We start from the raw sequence: 18,826 nt of genomic DNA, 5'->3' as shown, positions 1-18,826 counted from the left end.
AAAATTTTTCTTACTGCTTTGGACCTTGTCGTCGTCTCTGAAATGTGTTTTGTCCGACTTTTGAGCTCGTCTTAGTTCCTCGATATCAATTTGGCCTTTGGCCTTTTCGCGGAACTCGGCGAGAGTCTTCGGCTTAGCCACAGCAATGGTTTCTTGGAACTTCCTAGGCCGGAGTCCGCTTTTGATGCGTGAAGATGGACTTCAGGGTGAAGGTCTGGTATGCTAATGGCGACCTTGGTGAAGCGAGTCATGTAATCCTTCAGGCTTTCATTTTGGCCTTGCTTGATTGTATTCAGATAATCCGAGTCATGAAGGTAAATTGCAGATCCGGCAAAGTGCTCTTCAAATAGCTTCGTCAGCTGCTGAAATCACGAGATAGAACCTGCAGGCAAAGCACACAACCAATCAAGTGCAGGACCGTCTAAATAATTTGGAAAACAACGGCATAAAACAGTATCTGATGCACCATTGACGATCATTATTGATCGGAACTTTTTGAGAAATTTCTTCGGGTCTCCGAGCCCATCATAAGGTGTGAGGGTTAGTGGTAGGGTAAATCTCTTCGGCAATTCGAAGTTCATCACTTCTTCTGTGAAGGGTCCTACAAGTTCGTCGGACTCTTCCTTTTCATCTTCGGATTGAACTTCGTCGGTTCGAATAGTCTCCGAGACATGAGAGGGCTGGGAATGATGCTCATTATCTTCTGGTTGCTGGTGATGAGTGTCGTTATGTTCTATTCGAGCATGGTTCAGTTCAGCGATTTGAGCAGCCATTATTTGATTTTCGTCGGCCATTCGTTGATTGGCTTGTTGTAGCTCAGCTACCATTCGCATAAGTTCGGATAGTGAGGGAGGTGGTACGTCAGCCATGGGTGCGAGCGAAAACAATGGGACCAAAAGAAAGAATTCTATATCTTCGGCCCCACAGTGGGCGCCAATTGATCTTGCCTGCGAAATAGGTCGGTTGTTGATTGCCGAGCTATCACCACAAAAGCTTAAACACCCGATCCTCGAATCCGAGCTTTCTTCCTTCCGAAGGGATGTGAGAGTACGAACAATGAAAAAATGGGGGAGTATACCTGTAAAGGCACTCCGAAACTTAAGTCAGTATATTGTATTCTCTTAAAAACTTACCTTGGTAGAATATTTTACCTTGCTTTATATGATGAGTTCCTCGTCTGTTATGCTTTTGGCATTAATCGTCAGTTTCGAAATAATTGATATTGTAACTGATTGATATGCCGTTTGAACGTCAGTTATGGTAGGAGTATTATTCTAACCGAGTTATGGCTCATTAAAGGCCGAGCTTATAACGGGTGGCAGTTACAACTCTTAGTGACAACGGCTATAACGCTGAGTTATAGCTCGCATTTAAGGCCGACCATATCACTAATAATATAGCAAGACAAGAAATGTAACTTATCACATTATTCAATTCATTATGCGAGTATTTGCTGATGTATGTTCGGGGTTAAAATAATAAAATATGTTCATTTTTTATTTAGACAGATAAAAAAAAATTACAAAGATCATACTGTTTAACCTAATTTAAGCATTGATAAAGAGAGAAATATTACGTAAATAAATTATTTTGACAACGATATATATGTGACAATAATTACACCAAAAATAAGAAACATGTATTTTGAACTTGTTATCAAAAGTTCAAAACTAATTAGTTACGTAACATACATTTTTTACTAATAAATTTTTTAAAAGATAAAATATATTTTTGTCTTTTAAATTTGTCAAAAATTTTAAATATATTCTTAAATTTTATTTTGTTTTAATTTTATTCAAATAATTTTTATTTGCATTAAATATACCACATTGACAATTAAATTTTTAAAAAATTTAGGATTAGTCCAATAATAATGTATGATAACTATCTCTAATTTACTTATATTGATGGTTATTTTTATAAAGTTTCTGTTGAATTGATCCTAAAGTTTTTAAAAAATTAGCTATCAACAGTATATTTAATTCAAATAAAATTTTGGGATAAAACTAAAACAAAATAAAATTTAAAAAAAATTTTAGCAAATTTTAAGAAAAAAAAACTTTTCTCAATTATGCTTTTAGTAAACTCACGTCCATACAATTATTTTTATGTAAAATTAATAATTATTAGACGATAATTTAGTTAAATATGTTAAATTATTTAACTATTCTTAACTATTAACTTTAAATAAAGATAACTGCATATAAATTTTCGCTTGAAACAATTAATCAAAATGCTTACCTAATTCAAGCTTGAGTTTAGTCCTTTTCTCATCAACATGAAATCCAACACAATCTACTAAACCTCGTGCCGAGCAGCCACATGAATCTTGTCTTCCTTTTCCAATGGAATCCCTTTCAATCACAACTCTTGGATTCATTCCATCTTTTAATGGCCATACTCTTGTCCCTAACCACTTTGAGTCGCTCTCCGAGGAAGCTGCGCCGCCGTTGTTCCATTCCGGCACCATAACTTGGTGTCTTGGACCTATTGGGACATACTTTACTCTGACGTGTCGATTAAGAAACTGTTTTTGTTTAGAATTGTTAGGCACTCTTTTGACTATATATATTTTTTTTGTCTTCTTTTTTTTTTCTTGTTCTTCATCAGGATCCAATGATAAATTTGAAGAAGTACGAATAGAAAATGTGAATTTTTTAGTTGAAAATCTCCTATTATTATTTTTCTTGGGCTTCTTTCTAAGGTTATACATTCTATCCTTAGGTTCTTCTTCATACAATGATGGACACATCTTCTGACTCTACAAAATGACACCAATATTTTGGTTTAATAAGTATATATAATGTTATAGCTGATAAGTATAATTTGTTTACAAATTTTGATTTTATTGAAGTATATAATAAGTTGCAATATTGATAAAAAAAATTAAAGTATATAATAAATTTAAACATTTTTTTAATAGTTATAATCACTCACTTAAGCCCAAAACATTGAAATAAGAGACATTTAAATCAGCATAATACAAAATTAACCGATCAAAAACTACAAATAAAACACTAACAACTTAAAAAATCAATGAAACTAGATATTAAAAAATATTACAAAGGAAAACATATTTGGATAAAAAATTTTAAAAGACATCTTGACAAACAACAAAGGAAAATGTTGTATAACCAAAGTTTTGATACCAAAATAAAGAGATATTATTGAAAATGGGTTTAAGATTTTTATTATCCAACTACAATATATAGTTATTTAATTTTTAAAATAAATTAGATTCTGATGATATTTTTTTGGATACTATATAGAGTTGAAAATCTTCATTATCCAAAATACACGGAATATAATTTATCAAATTGAAAATTAATTCTTTTTTATGATAACTTAATAGATTAACTAATAGCTGAATAACTAAACTAACATATTGGGAATATAATCTATCAAAAATTAATTCACACATATATGTCTTTAATTATCAACAAAAAAAATTCATAAAATAAACAATTGAAAATTACCTTCTAAAATTGTTGTTCCTGCTTGACCTAAATCTTTTCTTGTTAGAAGCAGCTTCTTTATACAACAAAACCTTCTTCCACTTAGGGTTTTTATTATTACAAGTTAAATCAACTTTAGATTCACCACAAGAATTTACCGCAACATTTTTAACCTAACTCAATAATTCCATTGAAGTATTGTCACCTTTTCTGTTGTTATTGTCATTGTTGCTATCACCATATTTTTTGTTTTCAACATTAGACTCCTCCAACACTTGTATTTTATCGTCACTAGTATCTCCTCCTCCTTTTCCACCATACTCGGCGAGAATTGACTCGTCGAGAATGAATTGATTAAATACACATACCGTTGTATCTAAGTCTAGATCATGATGATGATATTCTTGGTTAGAAAATTTGTTGTCTTCCTCAACACTTAACTCTGATGATGAACTCACAAGATTCACATAGTTACCGTCATGAATCTTTTTCGATGTCATTGTTCGATCACCACCAATATCTATCAAGAATTGTGTCCCATAGTTTTAAAATATTTTAAGAACTTATTTATCGTTTGTATCGTTTTTGAGTTGTTTTTATCAATGGTATAAATTTTTGGTCATCATTTTATTATTTTATCCTAAATACAAAAAATATATTTAGGGACAAAATTAACTTTCAAGGATATAATTGTCATTGACATGGTTGCTAATAACCAGTTCATGTACACTTCTGAGAGGAATCCTGTGAGTAATGGGACGCCTTAAAAGAAGGGAGTTCTTGAAATTGATACTCTGAATGCCATATTGGCTCAGAATAAAATATTGACTCAGCAAGTCAATATGATTTCTCAGAGTCTGAATGGAATGCAAGCTGCATCCAACAGTACTCAAGAGGCATCTTCTGAAGAAGAAGCTTATGATCCTGAAAACCCTGCAATAGCAGAGGTGAATTATATGGGTGAACCTTATGGAAACACCTATAATCCATCATGGAGAAATCATCCAAATTTCTCATGGAAGGATCAAAAGCCTCAACAAGGCTTTAATAATGGTGGAAGAAACAGGTTTAACAACAGTAAACCTTTTCCATCATCCACTCAGCAATAGACAGAGAACTCTGAACAAAATACTTCTAATTTAGCAAACTTAGTCTCTGATCTATCTAAGGCCACTGTGAGTTTCATGAATGAAACAAGGTCCTCCATTAGAAATTCGGAAGCATAAGTGGGCCAGCTGAGTAAAAGGATCACTGAAATCCCTCCTAGTACTCTCCCAAGCAATACAAAAGAGAATCCAAAAGGAGAGTGCAAGGCCGTTGAATTAATTACCATGGCCGAACCTATGAGGGAGGTTGAGGACGTAAATCCCAGTGAGGAAGACCTCCTGGGACGTCCAGTGATCAATAAGGAGTTTCCCTCTGAGGAACCAAAGGAATCTGAGGCTCATCTAGAGACCATAGAGATTCTTTTAAACCTCCTTATGCCATTCATGAGCTCTGATGAGTATTCCTTTTCTGAAGAGAATGAGGATGTTACTGAAGAGCAAGTTACCAAGTACCTTGGTGCAATCATGAAGCTAAATGCCAAATTATTTGGTATTGGGACTTGGGAAGATGAACCTCCCTTGTTCACCAATGAACTAAGTGATCTGGATTAACCGACATTGCCTCAGAAGAAACAGGATCCTGGAAAGTTCATAATACCTTGTACCATAGGCACCATGATCTTTGAAAAGGCTCTGTGTGACCTTGGTTCAGGGATAAACCTCATGCCCCTCTCTGTAATAGAGAAACTGGGAATCTATGGGGTGCAAGCTGCTAAAATCTCATTAGAGATGGCAGACAATTCAAGAAAACAGGCTTATGGACAAGTAGAGGACGTGTTAGTAAAGGTTTAAGGCCTTTACATCCCTGCTGATTTCATAGTCTTAGACACTGGAAAGGATGAGGATGAATTCATCATCCTTGGAAGACCCTTCCTAGCCACAGCAAGAGCTGTGATTGATGTGGACAGAGGAGAATTGATCCTTCAATTAAATGAGGACAACCTTGTGTTTGAAACTCAAGGATCTCTCTCTGTACCCATGGAGAGGAATCACAGTAAGCTTCTCTCAAAACAGAGTCAACCAGAGCCCCACAGTCAAACTCTAAGTTTGGTGTTGGGAGGCCACAATCAAACTCTAAGTTTGGTGTTGAACTCCCATATCCAAACTCTAAGTTTAGTGTTGGAGAGTCTCAACAATGCTCTGAACATCTGTGAGGCTCCATGAGAGCCCACTGTGGACCCCACAGGATCCCTACCTACCACCACTCACTCTCTCCATTCATAATCATCCCTTCTGTTTTCCATTTACCACTCACACCCATACACCCACCTACCTTCAAAATTCAACATCTCCTTCCCACCCAATCCCACCCATATGGCCGAATACACACATCCCTCCATCTCATCCATATCTTCTTCTTCTTCTTCTTCCATTCTTTCTTCTTTTGCTCGAGGGCGAGCAACATTCTAAGTTTGGTGTGGTAAAAGCATAGCTTTTTTTTGTTTTTTCATAACCATTAATAGCACCTAAGGCCAGAGAAACCTCAAGAAAGAGAAAAGGGAAGACAATTGCTTCCACCTCTGAGCCATGAGAGATGGAAAGATTCATCTCACAAGCCCATCACTAAGAAAAGGATGGAGCAAACAAGAGAGCCCACTCATGGAGCTCAAGAAACACATGAGAAAGCTCACCATCAAGAAATTCTGGAGATGCCTCAAATGTAATTTCCTCCACAAAACTATTAGGAGCAAATCAACACCTCCCTAGGAGAATTAAGTTCCAACATGGGACAATTAAGGGTGGAACATCAAGAGCACTCCATCATCCTTCATGAAATAAGAGAAGATCAAAAAGCAATGAGGGAGGAGCAACAAAGACAAGGAAGAGACATAGAAGAGCTCAAGGACATCATTGGTTCCTCAAGAAGGAAACGCTACCATCACTAACATGACGCGCTTTTAATTGCGTTGGAAAGTAGACATCCAGGGCTTTCCAGCAATGTATAATAGTCTATATTTTGGCCGTGTTTAGATGACGTAAAAGGGCGTTGAACGCCATTTCTACGCTGCTGTCTGGAGTTAAACGCCAGAAACAAGTCACAAACCAGAGTTGAACGCCAGAAATACGTTACAACCTGGCGTTCAACTCCAGAAAGAGCCTCTGCACGTGTAACATTCAAGCTCAGCCCAAGCACACACCCAAGTGGGCCCCGAAAGTGGATTTATGCATCAATTACTTACTTCTGTAAACCCTAGTGACTAGTTTAGTATAAATAGGACTTTTTACTATTGTATTAGACATCTTTTGATCATTTTTAGATCTCTAGACCTCCATGAAAGGCTGGCAATTCGGCCATGCCTGAACCATTATTACTTATGTATTTTCATACGGTAGAGTTTCTACACTCCATAGATTAAGGTGTGGAGCTCTGCTATTCCTCAAAGATTAATGCAAAGTACTAATGTTTTTCTATTCTTTAGCCAAGTTCTTTCCTCCTCAAAAGCTGAACAAGCTTAGAGTGGATGTTCAAACCTTCAGACAGAAAGAAGGTGAATCCCTCTATGAAGCTTGGGAGAGATACAAGCAACTGACCAAAAAGTGTCCTTCTGACATGCTTTCAGAATGGACCATCCTGGATATAATCTATGATGGTTTATCTGAGCTATCAAAGATGTCATTGGATACTTCTGTAGGTGGATCCATTCACCTAAAGAAAACGCCTGCAGAAGCTCAAGAACTCATTGACATGGTTGCTAATTTGACATAGTCAACACGGCCGAACCTGGAGAGGAAGGGGAGGACATAAATCCCAGTGAGGAAGACCTCCTGGGATGTCCAGTGATCAATAAGGAGTTTCCCTCTGAGGAACCAAAGGAATCTGAGGCTCATCTAGAGACCATAGAGATTCTTTTAAACCTCCTTATGCCATTCATGAGCTCTGATGAGTATTCCTCTTCTGAAGAGAATGAGGATGTTACTGAAGAGCAAGTTACCAAGTACCTTGGTGCAATCATGAAGCTAAATGCCAAATTATTTGGTATTGGGACTTGGGAAGATGAACCTCCCTTGTTCACCAATGAACTAAGTGATCTGGATCAACCGACATTGCCTCAGAAGAAACAGGATCCTGGAAAGTTCATAATACCTTGTACCATAGGCACCATGATCTTTGAAAAGGCTCTGTGTGACCTTGGTTCAGGGATAAACCTCATGCCTTTCTCTGTAATAGAGAAACTGGAAATCTATGGGGTGCAAGCTGCTAAAATCTCATTAGAGATGGCAGACAATTCAAGAAAACAGGCTTATGGACAAGTAGAGGACGTGTTAGTAAAGGTTGAAGGCCTTTACATCCCTGCTGATTTCATAGTCTTAGACACTGGAAAGGACGAGGATGAATTCATCATCCTTGGAAGACCCTTCCTAGCCACAGCAAGAGCTGTGATTGATGTGGACAGAGGAGAATTGATCCTTCAATTAAATGAGGACAACCTTGTGTTTGAAACTCAAGGATCTCTCTCTGTACCCATGGAGAGGAAGCACAGTAAGCTTCTCTCAAAACAGAGTCAACCAGAGCCCCACAGTCAAACTCTAAGTTTGGTGTTGGGAGGCCACGATCAAACTCTAAGTTTGGTGTTGGGGAGTCTCAACAATGCTCTGAACATCTGTGAGGCTCCATGAGAGCCCACTGTCAAGTTATTGACATTAAAGAAGGGCTTGTTGGGAGGCAACCCAATTTTTATTTATCTAATTCTATTTTTCTTGTTCTTTCATGTTTTATTAGGTTCATGATCATGTGGAGTCACAAAATAAATATAAAAATTGAAAACGGAATCAAAAACAGCAGAAGAAAAATCACACCCAGGAGGAAGACCTTACTGGCGTTTAAACGCCAGTAAGAAGCATCTGGCTGGCGTTCAACGCCAGAACAGAGCATGGTTCTGGCGCTGAACGCCCAAAATGGGCAGCATTTGGGTGTTTGAACGCCAGAATTGCACCCTGGAGAAGAGTTGGGGCTGAACGCCAAGAACAAGCATGGTTCTGGTGTTCAACGCCAGAAATAGGCAACAAATGGGCGTTCAACGCCCAGAACAAGCACCAATCTGGCGCTGAACGCCCAGAGTTGTGTGCAAGGTCATTTTGCATGCCTAATTTGGTGCAAGGTTGTAAATCCTTGAACACCTCAGGATCTGTGGACCCCATAGGATCACCTCAGGATTTGTGGACCCCACAGGATCCCCACCTACCACCACTCACTCTCTCCATTCATGATCATCCCTTCTGTTTTCCATTTACCACTCACACCCATACACCACCTACCTTCAAAATTCAACATCTCCTTCCCACCCAATCCCACCCATATGGCCGAATACACACATCCCTCCATCTCATCCATATCTTCTTCTTCTTCTTCTTCTTCTTCTTCTTCCATTCTTTCTTCTTTTGCTCGAGGGCGAGCAACATTCTAAGTTTGGTGTGGTAAAAGCATAGCTTTTTTTTGTTTTTCCATAACCATTAATAGCACCTAAGGCCAGAGAAACCTCAAGAAAGAGGAAAGGGAAGACAATTGCTTCCACCTCTGAGCCATGGGAGATGGAAAGATTCATCTCACAAGCCCATCACTAAGAAAAGGATGGAGCAAACAAGAGAGACCACTCATGGAGCTCAAGAAACACATGAGAAAGCTCACCATCAAGAAATTTCGGAGATGCCTCAAATGCAATTTCCTCCACAAAACTATTGGGAGCAAATCAACACCTCCCTAGGAGAATTAAGTTCCAACATGGGACAATTAAGGGTGGAACATCAAGAGCACTCCATCATCAGAGTTACAAAACTCAAAATGGCGCGCGTTTAATTGCGTTGGAAAGTAGACATCCAGAGCTTTCCAGCAATGTATAATAGTCCATACTTTGGCCGAGTTTAGATAACGTAAAAGGGCGTTGAACGCCAGTTCTACGCTGCTGTCTGGAGTTAAACGCCAGAAACAAGTCACAAACCAGAGTTGAATGCCAGAAATACGTTACAACCTGAAAGAGCCTCTGCACGTGTAACATTCAAGCTCAGCCCAAGCACACACCCAAGTGGGCCCCGGAAGTGGATTTATGCATCAATTACTTACTTCTGTAAACCCTAGTGACTAGTTTAGTATAAATAGGACACAATTTCGTGCACCAGTTTGAAAGGGCATGCTTACAGGTAAAGTTCTTAGCTCCAGAGGCTGATCTGTCTCTGATGGATCCTAGGAAAATTGTTTGTGATGGAAAAATGGTTGAAGATGATGGTGTTGCTGAAGATGAGGCTGAGAATGTGTAGGTTGTATTCCTGATATTTTGTATATGTCCCATTTTAATGGATGTTTGGTTGTTTTGAAGTTATGGTTTGGATTGTAATGTTTCAGGCTTCGTTATAAGTACTGTTATTAGCTATGCTAATAGAGTTGTTTGAATGTTTTTGATATGTTATTGATGGAGTTGTTGGTGGAATGCTTTAAAAAAAAGCTATTTGCTTATTTGGTTGGAATATCTGTTTCAGAATATTCCTTGTTTGTTCATTATAGTGATGCCGAGTATTTTCGGATTGAAAAATTTGTTCGTCGTTTTAAATTTTGATAGTAGACGAATTTGTGTACGTAGTTCAAGTTGAGAAGTTGAAGATAATTGATGCATAGAGCTTTAGATATATATGCAGATAGACCTTATACATTAATTTTGATGAACCTTTGGGTACAAAGGTTTGGGTAGGCTAGCCTCGTTAAAACCTGTCCAAGCAAAACCCTTGTTGGGAAAAATTTTGGTAGTAGGAAAAAGAGTACAAGCCTGTCCCCGACTTTTAACTATAAAACTTCTTTAGAGAGGAAACATTCCAAGTATTAGGTAAGATTGTACCATTTAAAGTTTCTATTCTATATGCTCCGTTGCCGAGGACTTCTGTTACCCGATATGGGCCGTCCCAGTTTGCGGCGAGCTTTCCGTGGGAGGGTGGTTTTCGTGCAACCTCCATTTTGTGAAGCACTAAGTCACCTTCTGTAAATGATCGGCTTTTGACCGATCTGTTGTGTCGCCGGGCAAGTACTTGCTGTGCTGCGAGTTGGTGGAGTGTAGATAAGTCTTTTATTTCTTCAATAACATCAAGGTCGATTCGGCGAGCTTCATCTTGGCGACCGAGTTGAGCTTTGATCGACTTTTGCGAGACTTCTAGTGGTATCATAGCTTCGGAGCCGTAGACCAAACGGAACGGTGTTTTCTTGGTTGATGATTGTTGTGTTGTGTTGTATCCTTAAATGACTTCAGGTATTAGCTCAGCCCATAAGCCTTTGGCGTCATCTAGTTTCTTTTTGAGTGCATGTAATATGACCTTATTTGCTGCTTCCGCGAGTTCGTTTGTTTGAAGATGCTCGACGGAAGCAAAGTGCTGTCTGATTTTGAGGACCTGCAAAAAAGCTTGAAACTTCTGATCGACAAACTGGCGACCATTGTCAGTAATAATGTGGTGAGGTTTGACAATTTTCACATGTTTGAACCTTGTTTTTGCTATCATGCTTTAATGTTGGCCAAAAGAAACCTGTACGGAGTATTTTGGAAGCTAGGCTCCGAGCTCCTGTATGTGTTCCGCATATTCCTTCATGTGCTTCGGATAATGCTATCTCGGCGTCTGCCTTGTTAAGGCATTTGAGCAATGGCCGAGTATATCCTCGTCTGTACAAAGCTCCGTTAAATAATGTGAAAAAGGTTGCTTGTCGTCGGAATCTTTTTACATTCTCAATTCCTTCTGGCATATCGCCTGTTTGTAAGTATTTGATGAAATCGTCTCGCCAATCCTTTTTCTGTGTAACACTTAGAACATTTGTCAGAGTAACATTGGGAGATGTTATAGTAGATTGATGTAGTGTGGATAAATCTGATTGGAAACTGCCGAGTTTGGATAAAATATCAGCCCGTTGGTTTTGTTCTCGTGGGATATGTTGTATTTCAAATTTTGAAAATTTTGAAATAAGATCTTTTACTAAGAGTAGATATTGAGAAAGAAGAGGATCTCTAACCTGGAAAAGGTCGTTTACCTGTTGAACGACCAATAAGGAGTCACAGTATACCTCTATAGTAGATATGTGTAGATCTAAACATAGTCGGAGTTCTGCGACGAGGGCGTCATACTCGGATTGATTGTTGCTTGCTTTAAAAGCCAAATGTAAGGAATGCCCGAGGATAGAACCATCATCGGCCTCCAGACGTATTCCAGCACCACAACCTTCTTTGTTGGATGAACCGTCTATATATAACCTCCATTGTTTGGTGTGGTCCTCCTCCGAGGGTATTGTCAGTTCTGCGATAAAGTCGGCTAAGAATTGTGATTTAATCGGTCCTTTGGATTGGTATCTGATATCGAATTCCGACAATTCTATTGACCATTTGATTAGTCTTCCTGCAATGTCTGGCTTGTGTAAGACTTGTCGTAGTGGATGATCTGTTCTAACATTGATGACATGGCTGTAGAAATAAGGTCTGAGTCTTCTCGCCGAGAATACTAATGCCAAGGCGAGTTTTTCTATCCTTGGATAATTAATCTCGGTGTGTTGAAGTGTTTTACTGATGAAGTATACTGGAAATTGAATTTTGTCTCGTTCTACAACAAGAGCAAAGCTTATTGCCCAATCAGTTACTGATAAGTATAAAAATAAATCTTCCCCTTCAAGGGGCTTTTGAAGGACTGGCGGTTGCGAGAGAGTTGTTTTTAATGTGGTAAAAGCTCTTTCACAATCTTCGGTCCATTGAAATTCGTTTTTCTTTTTTGTTGTTTGGAAGAAAGGGATTGACTTTGAAGCTAAACATGGAACAAATCTTGATAGTGCAGCAAGTCTTCCTGTCAGTCGTTGTACTTCTTTCACTGTCTTTGGGCTGGCCATATCCATAACTGCTCGGCATTTCTCCGGATTCGCTTCAATACCCCTGTTTGTTAATAAAAACCCCAAAAACTTACCACCTTGTACTGCAAAAGCGCATTTTTCCGGGTTTAGACGCATGTTGTATTTGCGTAGTTGGCCGAAAATTTCTGTTAAGTCGGCAATATGGTCGTTGCCAGGGACGGATCTACCTTAGAGAATGTGGGGGCAAGTACCCCCACTAAAATTTTGTTAAGTTACATGTAATATATGGAGTAAATTTATTTGCTCCCATTCAATAAATAAATTTGACCCCACTATAGTTTTTTTTAATCTATTTTTGTTTTCATAATATATAAAAAAAAAATCTCACTATTTTATAATAATATCATATTAATTATAAAAATAATTAAATTATTTAAATTTAAGTACTAAAAACAATTTTTGTATGCTCTCTAACATTCTAATTCTCTTTTTTTGTTGTTCTTTTTTGATTCTCTGGCTCTTAATAAGTGCTTGTTTGTGCACCATTATTTTGATAAAAAAGATTTTTTTTCAATGAAAAAAGATCTTTTTTTATTTTTTAGCGTGTTTGGTAAATTTTTAATAGTAAAAGTAAAAGCACTAGAAAAATAAAAAAAAAAATCTTTTTTGAGAAGCTGTAATTTAATTTACATCTTTTTTTAAAAGATCTTTTTCTCTTAAAAAAAAGATGTTTTTCATCTAATAAATAAACAAAAAAGTACTTTTACATCGTTATACCCAAACATAATTGATAGATAAAAAGATCTTTTTTTCATGAGATACCCAAATATAAAATTACTTTTACTTTTTCATAAGATCTTTTAAAAAAAGATAACTCGAAAAAAGATCTTTTCTTAGAAGGTCACCCAAACAAGCTCTAAGACTCCTTAACTTCATTATTTAACTTCTTTTGATTCAATTAAAGATTTATTTTTATTTTTTTATTTTTTAATTCATTCAATTATTTTGTATTTTATTTTGTAATTATATTATTATATATTTTTATTACATGGTTAAATATTATTGAATAATAAGATCTATTAATAATTTAAATTTTGAAATATAGTAATATTAACTAACAACAAAGAACAATTAAAATAAAAAGTAAGATCCAAATATACGGATATCTATAAATGTTTCTTCTTTTGAAGTTAGTTCTAGTTTTGTTAGTAATAACGACATCAATTAAAAAAAATTAATTATGAATATTATAAAGAGTTAATTTTGTAATCTTATAAGACATGAATTTTAAATGATTATTTAGTGATGTATATAAAAATGAAAAAAAAACTAGAAAATTAATTATATTTTATAATAATAAAATATAATTATAAAATTATTATCATGTTATACATATTTTGCCCCCACTAATAAAATTTTTTGGATCCGTCACTGGTCTCATTGCCGACCTTTGTTTTGGCGACCATGTCGTCAACGTATACTTCTATGTTTCAGCCGAGCTGTTTGGCGAAAACTTTGTCCATAAGGCGTTGGTAAGTTGCTCCTGCATTCTTTAGTCTAAAAGGCATAACTTTATAACAGTAATTACCGAAGTCAGTAATGAATGCCGTTTTACTTTGATCAGAAGGATGCATAAGAATTTGGTTATAGCCCGAATAGGCATCCATAAAACTTAAGGTAGCGTAACCGGAAGCGTTATCTACCAAAGAGTCTATGGATGGTAAGGGATAGGAATCTTTCGGGCATGATTTGTTTAAATCAGTAAAGTCGACGCACATGCGTCATTTACCGTTTTGTTTCCTTACCATTACCACATTGGATAGCCATGTAGTGAATTTGATTTTTGTAATGAAATTTGCATTGATAAGCTTTTGAGTTTCTTCTAAGGATGCCCTTCGTTTTTCATCCCTGAGTTTTCTTTTCTTTTGTTGCACAGGTCGTGCAGATGGATTTATTGCTAACTTATGGTTGATGACATGTGGATCGATGCCGGGCATATCAGAAGGTGTCCATGCGAACAGGTCGGTTTGCTGTTGTAGAAAGGTGGTGATGGCATCCAGTTCTTTCCCATTGACCAATTTTCCTACAAAGGTAAATTTGTTAGGGTCTTCAGTGAAAAATACTTTTTGTAAGTCATCAGATGGTGAAGGTCTTTCTCGGAAGTCGACTCTTGGATCTAGTTCGGCCAGTGCCGAGTTGTTGTTGTTAATGTCGACGTTGTTGACCTGCTGTTGTGAATGATTTTGGAATTTCATGCTGATATTGTAGCATTGCGTGCTTCCTTATGATCGCCATGGATTGTCACGACATGATCGTCCTGCACAGGAAACTTAACAAACAGGTGAACTGTAGATACAATTGCGCCGAACTTGTTTAAAAAAGGTCGGCCAAGTATAAGATTATATGGACTTGTGCAGTCTACTACTAAATATTAAATGTCGAATGTTTTTGAAAGAGGATGTTCACCTAGTGTGGTTTGTAACCACACTGACCCTAGTATCAGAACTCACTCACCTGAGAAACCGACTAGGTCTCCGCCCGTTGACTGGAGAATATTGTTGCTTAGCTTCAATTTTTGAAATGTTGAATAGAACAGGACGTCAGCGCTGCTTCCGGGATCCAAGAGGACCTTTTTTACTAATAAGTCTCCCAATTGTAGGGTGACGACAACAGGGTCATCTAGGTTCTGTATATTAGAATTGAAGTCCGCGTGTGTGAATGTGACTTGTGAGTGGGGTGTTGACCTCAGTTCCACCGCCTGGGCTGTCCACCGAGTATATTGCTCGGTATGATCTTTTCCTAGCTGAATTTGAGTGTCCTCCGCTGGCGTATCCTCCTGAAATACAATTAATTATACCTCAGGGCCCAGGGCCATTGCTCTGTGTTGCCTTTTCTTTGCCCCAATGTGGTTGTTCGGGTAGGTCTTTGAATAGTCTCCGAGACATGAGAGGGCTGGGAATGATGCTCATTATCTTCTGGTTGCTGGTGATGAGTGTCGTTATGTTCTATTCGAGCATGGTTCAGTTCAGCGATTTGAGCAGCCATTATTTGATTTTCGTCGGCCATTCGTTGATTGGCTTGTTGTAGCTCAGATACCATTCGCATAAGTTCGGATAGTGAGGGAGGTGGTACGTCAGCCATGGGTGCGAGCGAAAACAATGGGACCAAAAGAAAGAATTCTATATCTTCGGCCCCACGTTGGGCGCCAATTGATCTTGCCTGCGAAATAGGTCGGTTGTTGATTGCCGAGCTATCACCACAAAAGCTTAAACACCCAATCCTCGAATCCGAGCTTTCTTCCTTCCGAAGGGATGTGAGAGTACGAACAATGAAAAAATGGGGGACTATACCTGTAAAGGCACTCCGAAACTTAAGTCAGTATATTGTATTCTCTTAAAAACTTACCTTGGTAGAATATTTTACCTTGCTTTATATGATGAGTTCCTCGTCTGTTATGCTTTTGGCATTAATCGTCAGTTTCGAAATAATTGATATTGTAACTGATTGATATGCCGTTTGAACGTCAGTTATGGTAGGAGTATTATTTTAACCGAGTTATGGCTCATTAAAGGTCGAGCTTATAACGGGTGGCAGTTACAACTCTTAGTGACAACGGCTATAACGCTGAGTTATAGCTCGCATTTAAGGCCGACCATATCACTAATAATATAGCAAGACAAGAAATGTAACTTATCACATTATTCAATTCATTATGCGAGTATTTGCTGATGTATGTTAGGGGTTAAAATAATAAAATATGTTCATTTTTTATTTAGACAGATAAAAAGAAATTACAAAGATCAAACTGTTTAACCTAGTTTAAGCATTGATAAAGAGAGAAATATTACGTAAATAAATTATTTTGACAACGATATGTATGTGACAATAATTACACCAAAAACAAGAAACATGTATTTTGAACTTGTTATCAAAAGTTCAAAACTAATTAGTTACGTAACATACATTTTTTACTAATAAATTTTTTAAAAGATAAAATATATTTTTGTCTTTTAAATTTGTCAAAAATTTTAAATATATTCTTAAATTTTATTTTGTTTTAATTTTATTCAAATAATTTTTATTTGCATTAAATATACCACATTGACAATTAAATTTTTAAAAAATTTAGGATTAGTCCAATAATAATGTATGATAACTATCTCTAATTTACTTATATTGATGGTTATTTTTATAAAATTATTGTTGAATTGATCCTAAAGTTTTTAAAAAATTAGCTATCAACAGTATATTTAATTCAAATAAAATTTTGGGATAAAACTAAAACAAAATAAAATTTAAAAATTTTTTTAGCAAATTTTAAGAAAAAAAAACTTTTCTCAATTATGCTTTTAGTAAACTCACGTCCATACAATTATTTTTATGTAAAATTAATAATTATTAGACGATAATTTAGTTAAATATGTTAAATTATTTAACTATTCTTAACTATTAACTTTAAATAAAGATAACTGCATATAAATTTTCGCTTGAAACAATTAATCAAAATGCTTACCTAATTCAAGCTTGAGTTTAGTCTTTTTCTCATCAACATGAAATCCAACACAATCTACTAAACCTCGTGCCGAGCAGCCACATGAATCTTGTCTTCCTTTCCCAATGGCATCCCTTTCAATCACAACTCTTGGATTCATTCCATCTTTTAATGGCCATACTCTTGTCCCTAACCACTTTGAGTCGCTCTCTGAGGAAGCTGCGCCGCCGTTGTTCCATTCCGGCACCATAACTTGGTGTCTTGGACCTATTGGGACATACTTTACTCTGACGTATCGATCAAGAAACGGTTTTTGTTTAGAATTGTTAGGCACTCTTTTGACCATATATTTTTTTTATCTTCTTTTTTTTTTCTTATTCTTCATCAGGATCTAATGATAAATTTGAAGAAGTACGAATAGAAAATGTGAATTTTTTAGTTGAAAATCTCCTATTATTATTTTTCTTGGGCTTCTTTCTAAGGTTATACATTCTATCCTTAGGTTCTTCTTCATACAATGATGGACACATCTTCTGACTCTACAAAATGACACCAATATTTTGGTTTAATAAGTATATATAATGTTATAGCTGATAAGTATAATTTGTTTACAAATTTTGATTTTATTGAAGTATATAATAAGTTGCAATATTGATAGAAAAAAAATTAAAGTATATAATAAATTTGAACATTTTTTTAATAGTTACAATCACTCACTTAAGCCCAAAACATTGAAATAAGAGACATTTAAATTAGCATAATACAAAATTAACCGATCAAAAACTACAAATAAAACACTAACAACTTAAAAAATCAATGAAACTAGATATTAAAAAATATTACAAAGGAAAACATATTTGGATAAAAAATTTTAAAAGACATCTTGACAAACAACATATTACAAAAGAAAATGTTGTATAACCAAAGTTTTGATACCAAAATAAAGAGATATTATTGAAAATGGGTTTAAGATTTTTATTATCCAACTACAATATATAGTTATTTAATTTTTAAAATAAATTAGATTCTGATGATATTTTTTTGGATACTATGAAAATCTTCATTATCCAAAATACACGGAATATAATTTATCAAATTGAAAATTAATTCTTTTTTATGATAACTTAATAGATTAACTAATAGCTGAATAACTAAACTAACATATTGGGAATATAATCTATCAAAAATTGATTCACACATATATGTCTTTAATTATCAACAAAAAAAATTCATAAAATAAACAATTGAAAATTACCTTCCAAAATTGTTGTTCCTACTTGACCTAAATCTTTTCTTGTTAGAAGCAGCTTCTTTATACAACAAAACCTTTTTCCACTTAGGGTTTTTATTATTACAAGTTAAATCAACTTTAGATTCACCACAAGAATTTACCGCAACATTTTTAACCTAACTCAATAATTCCATTGAAATATTGTCACCTTTTCTGTTGTTATTGTCATTGTTGCTATCACTATATTTTTTGTTTTCAACATTAAACTCCTCCAACACTTGTATTTTATCGTCACTAGTATCTCCTCCTCCTTTTCTACCATACTCGGCAAGAATTGACTCGTCGAGAATGAATTGATTAAATACACATACCGTTGTATCTACGTCTAGATCATGATGATGATATTCTTGGTTAGGAAATTCGTTGTCTTCCTCAACACTTGACTCTGATGATGAACTCACAAGATTCACATAGTTACCGTCATGAATCTTTTTTTATGTCATTGTTCGATCACCACCAATATCTATCAAGAATTGTGTCCCACATATCTATTTTGGATTTTATTTTCAAGTCAAACCCTAGAAATTCACACACTTAAGACTTTTTTAATACATACCAAAGTAATATATCTTTCATTGACATTTTTGAATTTTTTTTATTAAGATGAGAGAAGATTTATGTATACTTGAATTATTGATGTACGAATTTAATTGCAAAAATTAAAATATCTACCCGCATTAA

Source organism: Arachis ipaensis, chromosome B02 (assembly GCF_000816755.2).
Source record: "Arachis ipaensis cultivar K30076 chromosome B02, Araip1.1, whole genome shotgun sequence".
Classification (NCBI taxonomy): Eukaryota; Viridiplantae; Streptophyta; class Magnoliopsida; order Fabales; family Fabaceae; genus Arachis; species Arachis ipaensis.
The sequence above is the reverse complement of the archived record's forward strand: the minus strand, read 5'-3'. Positions refer to the sequence as shown.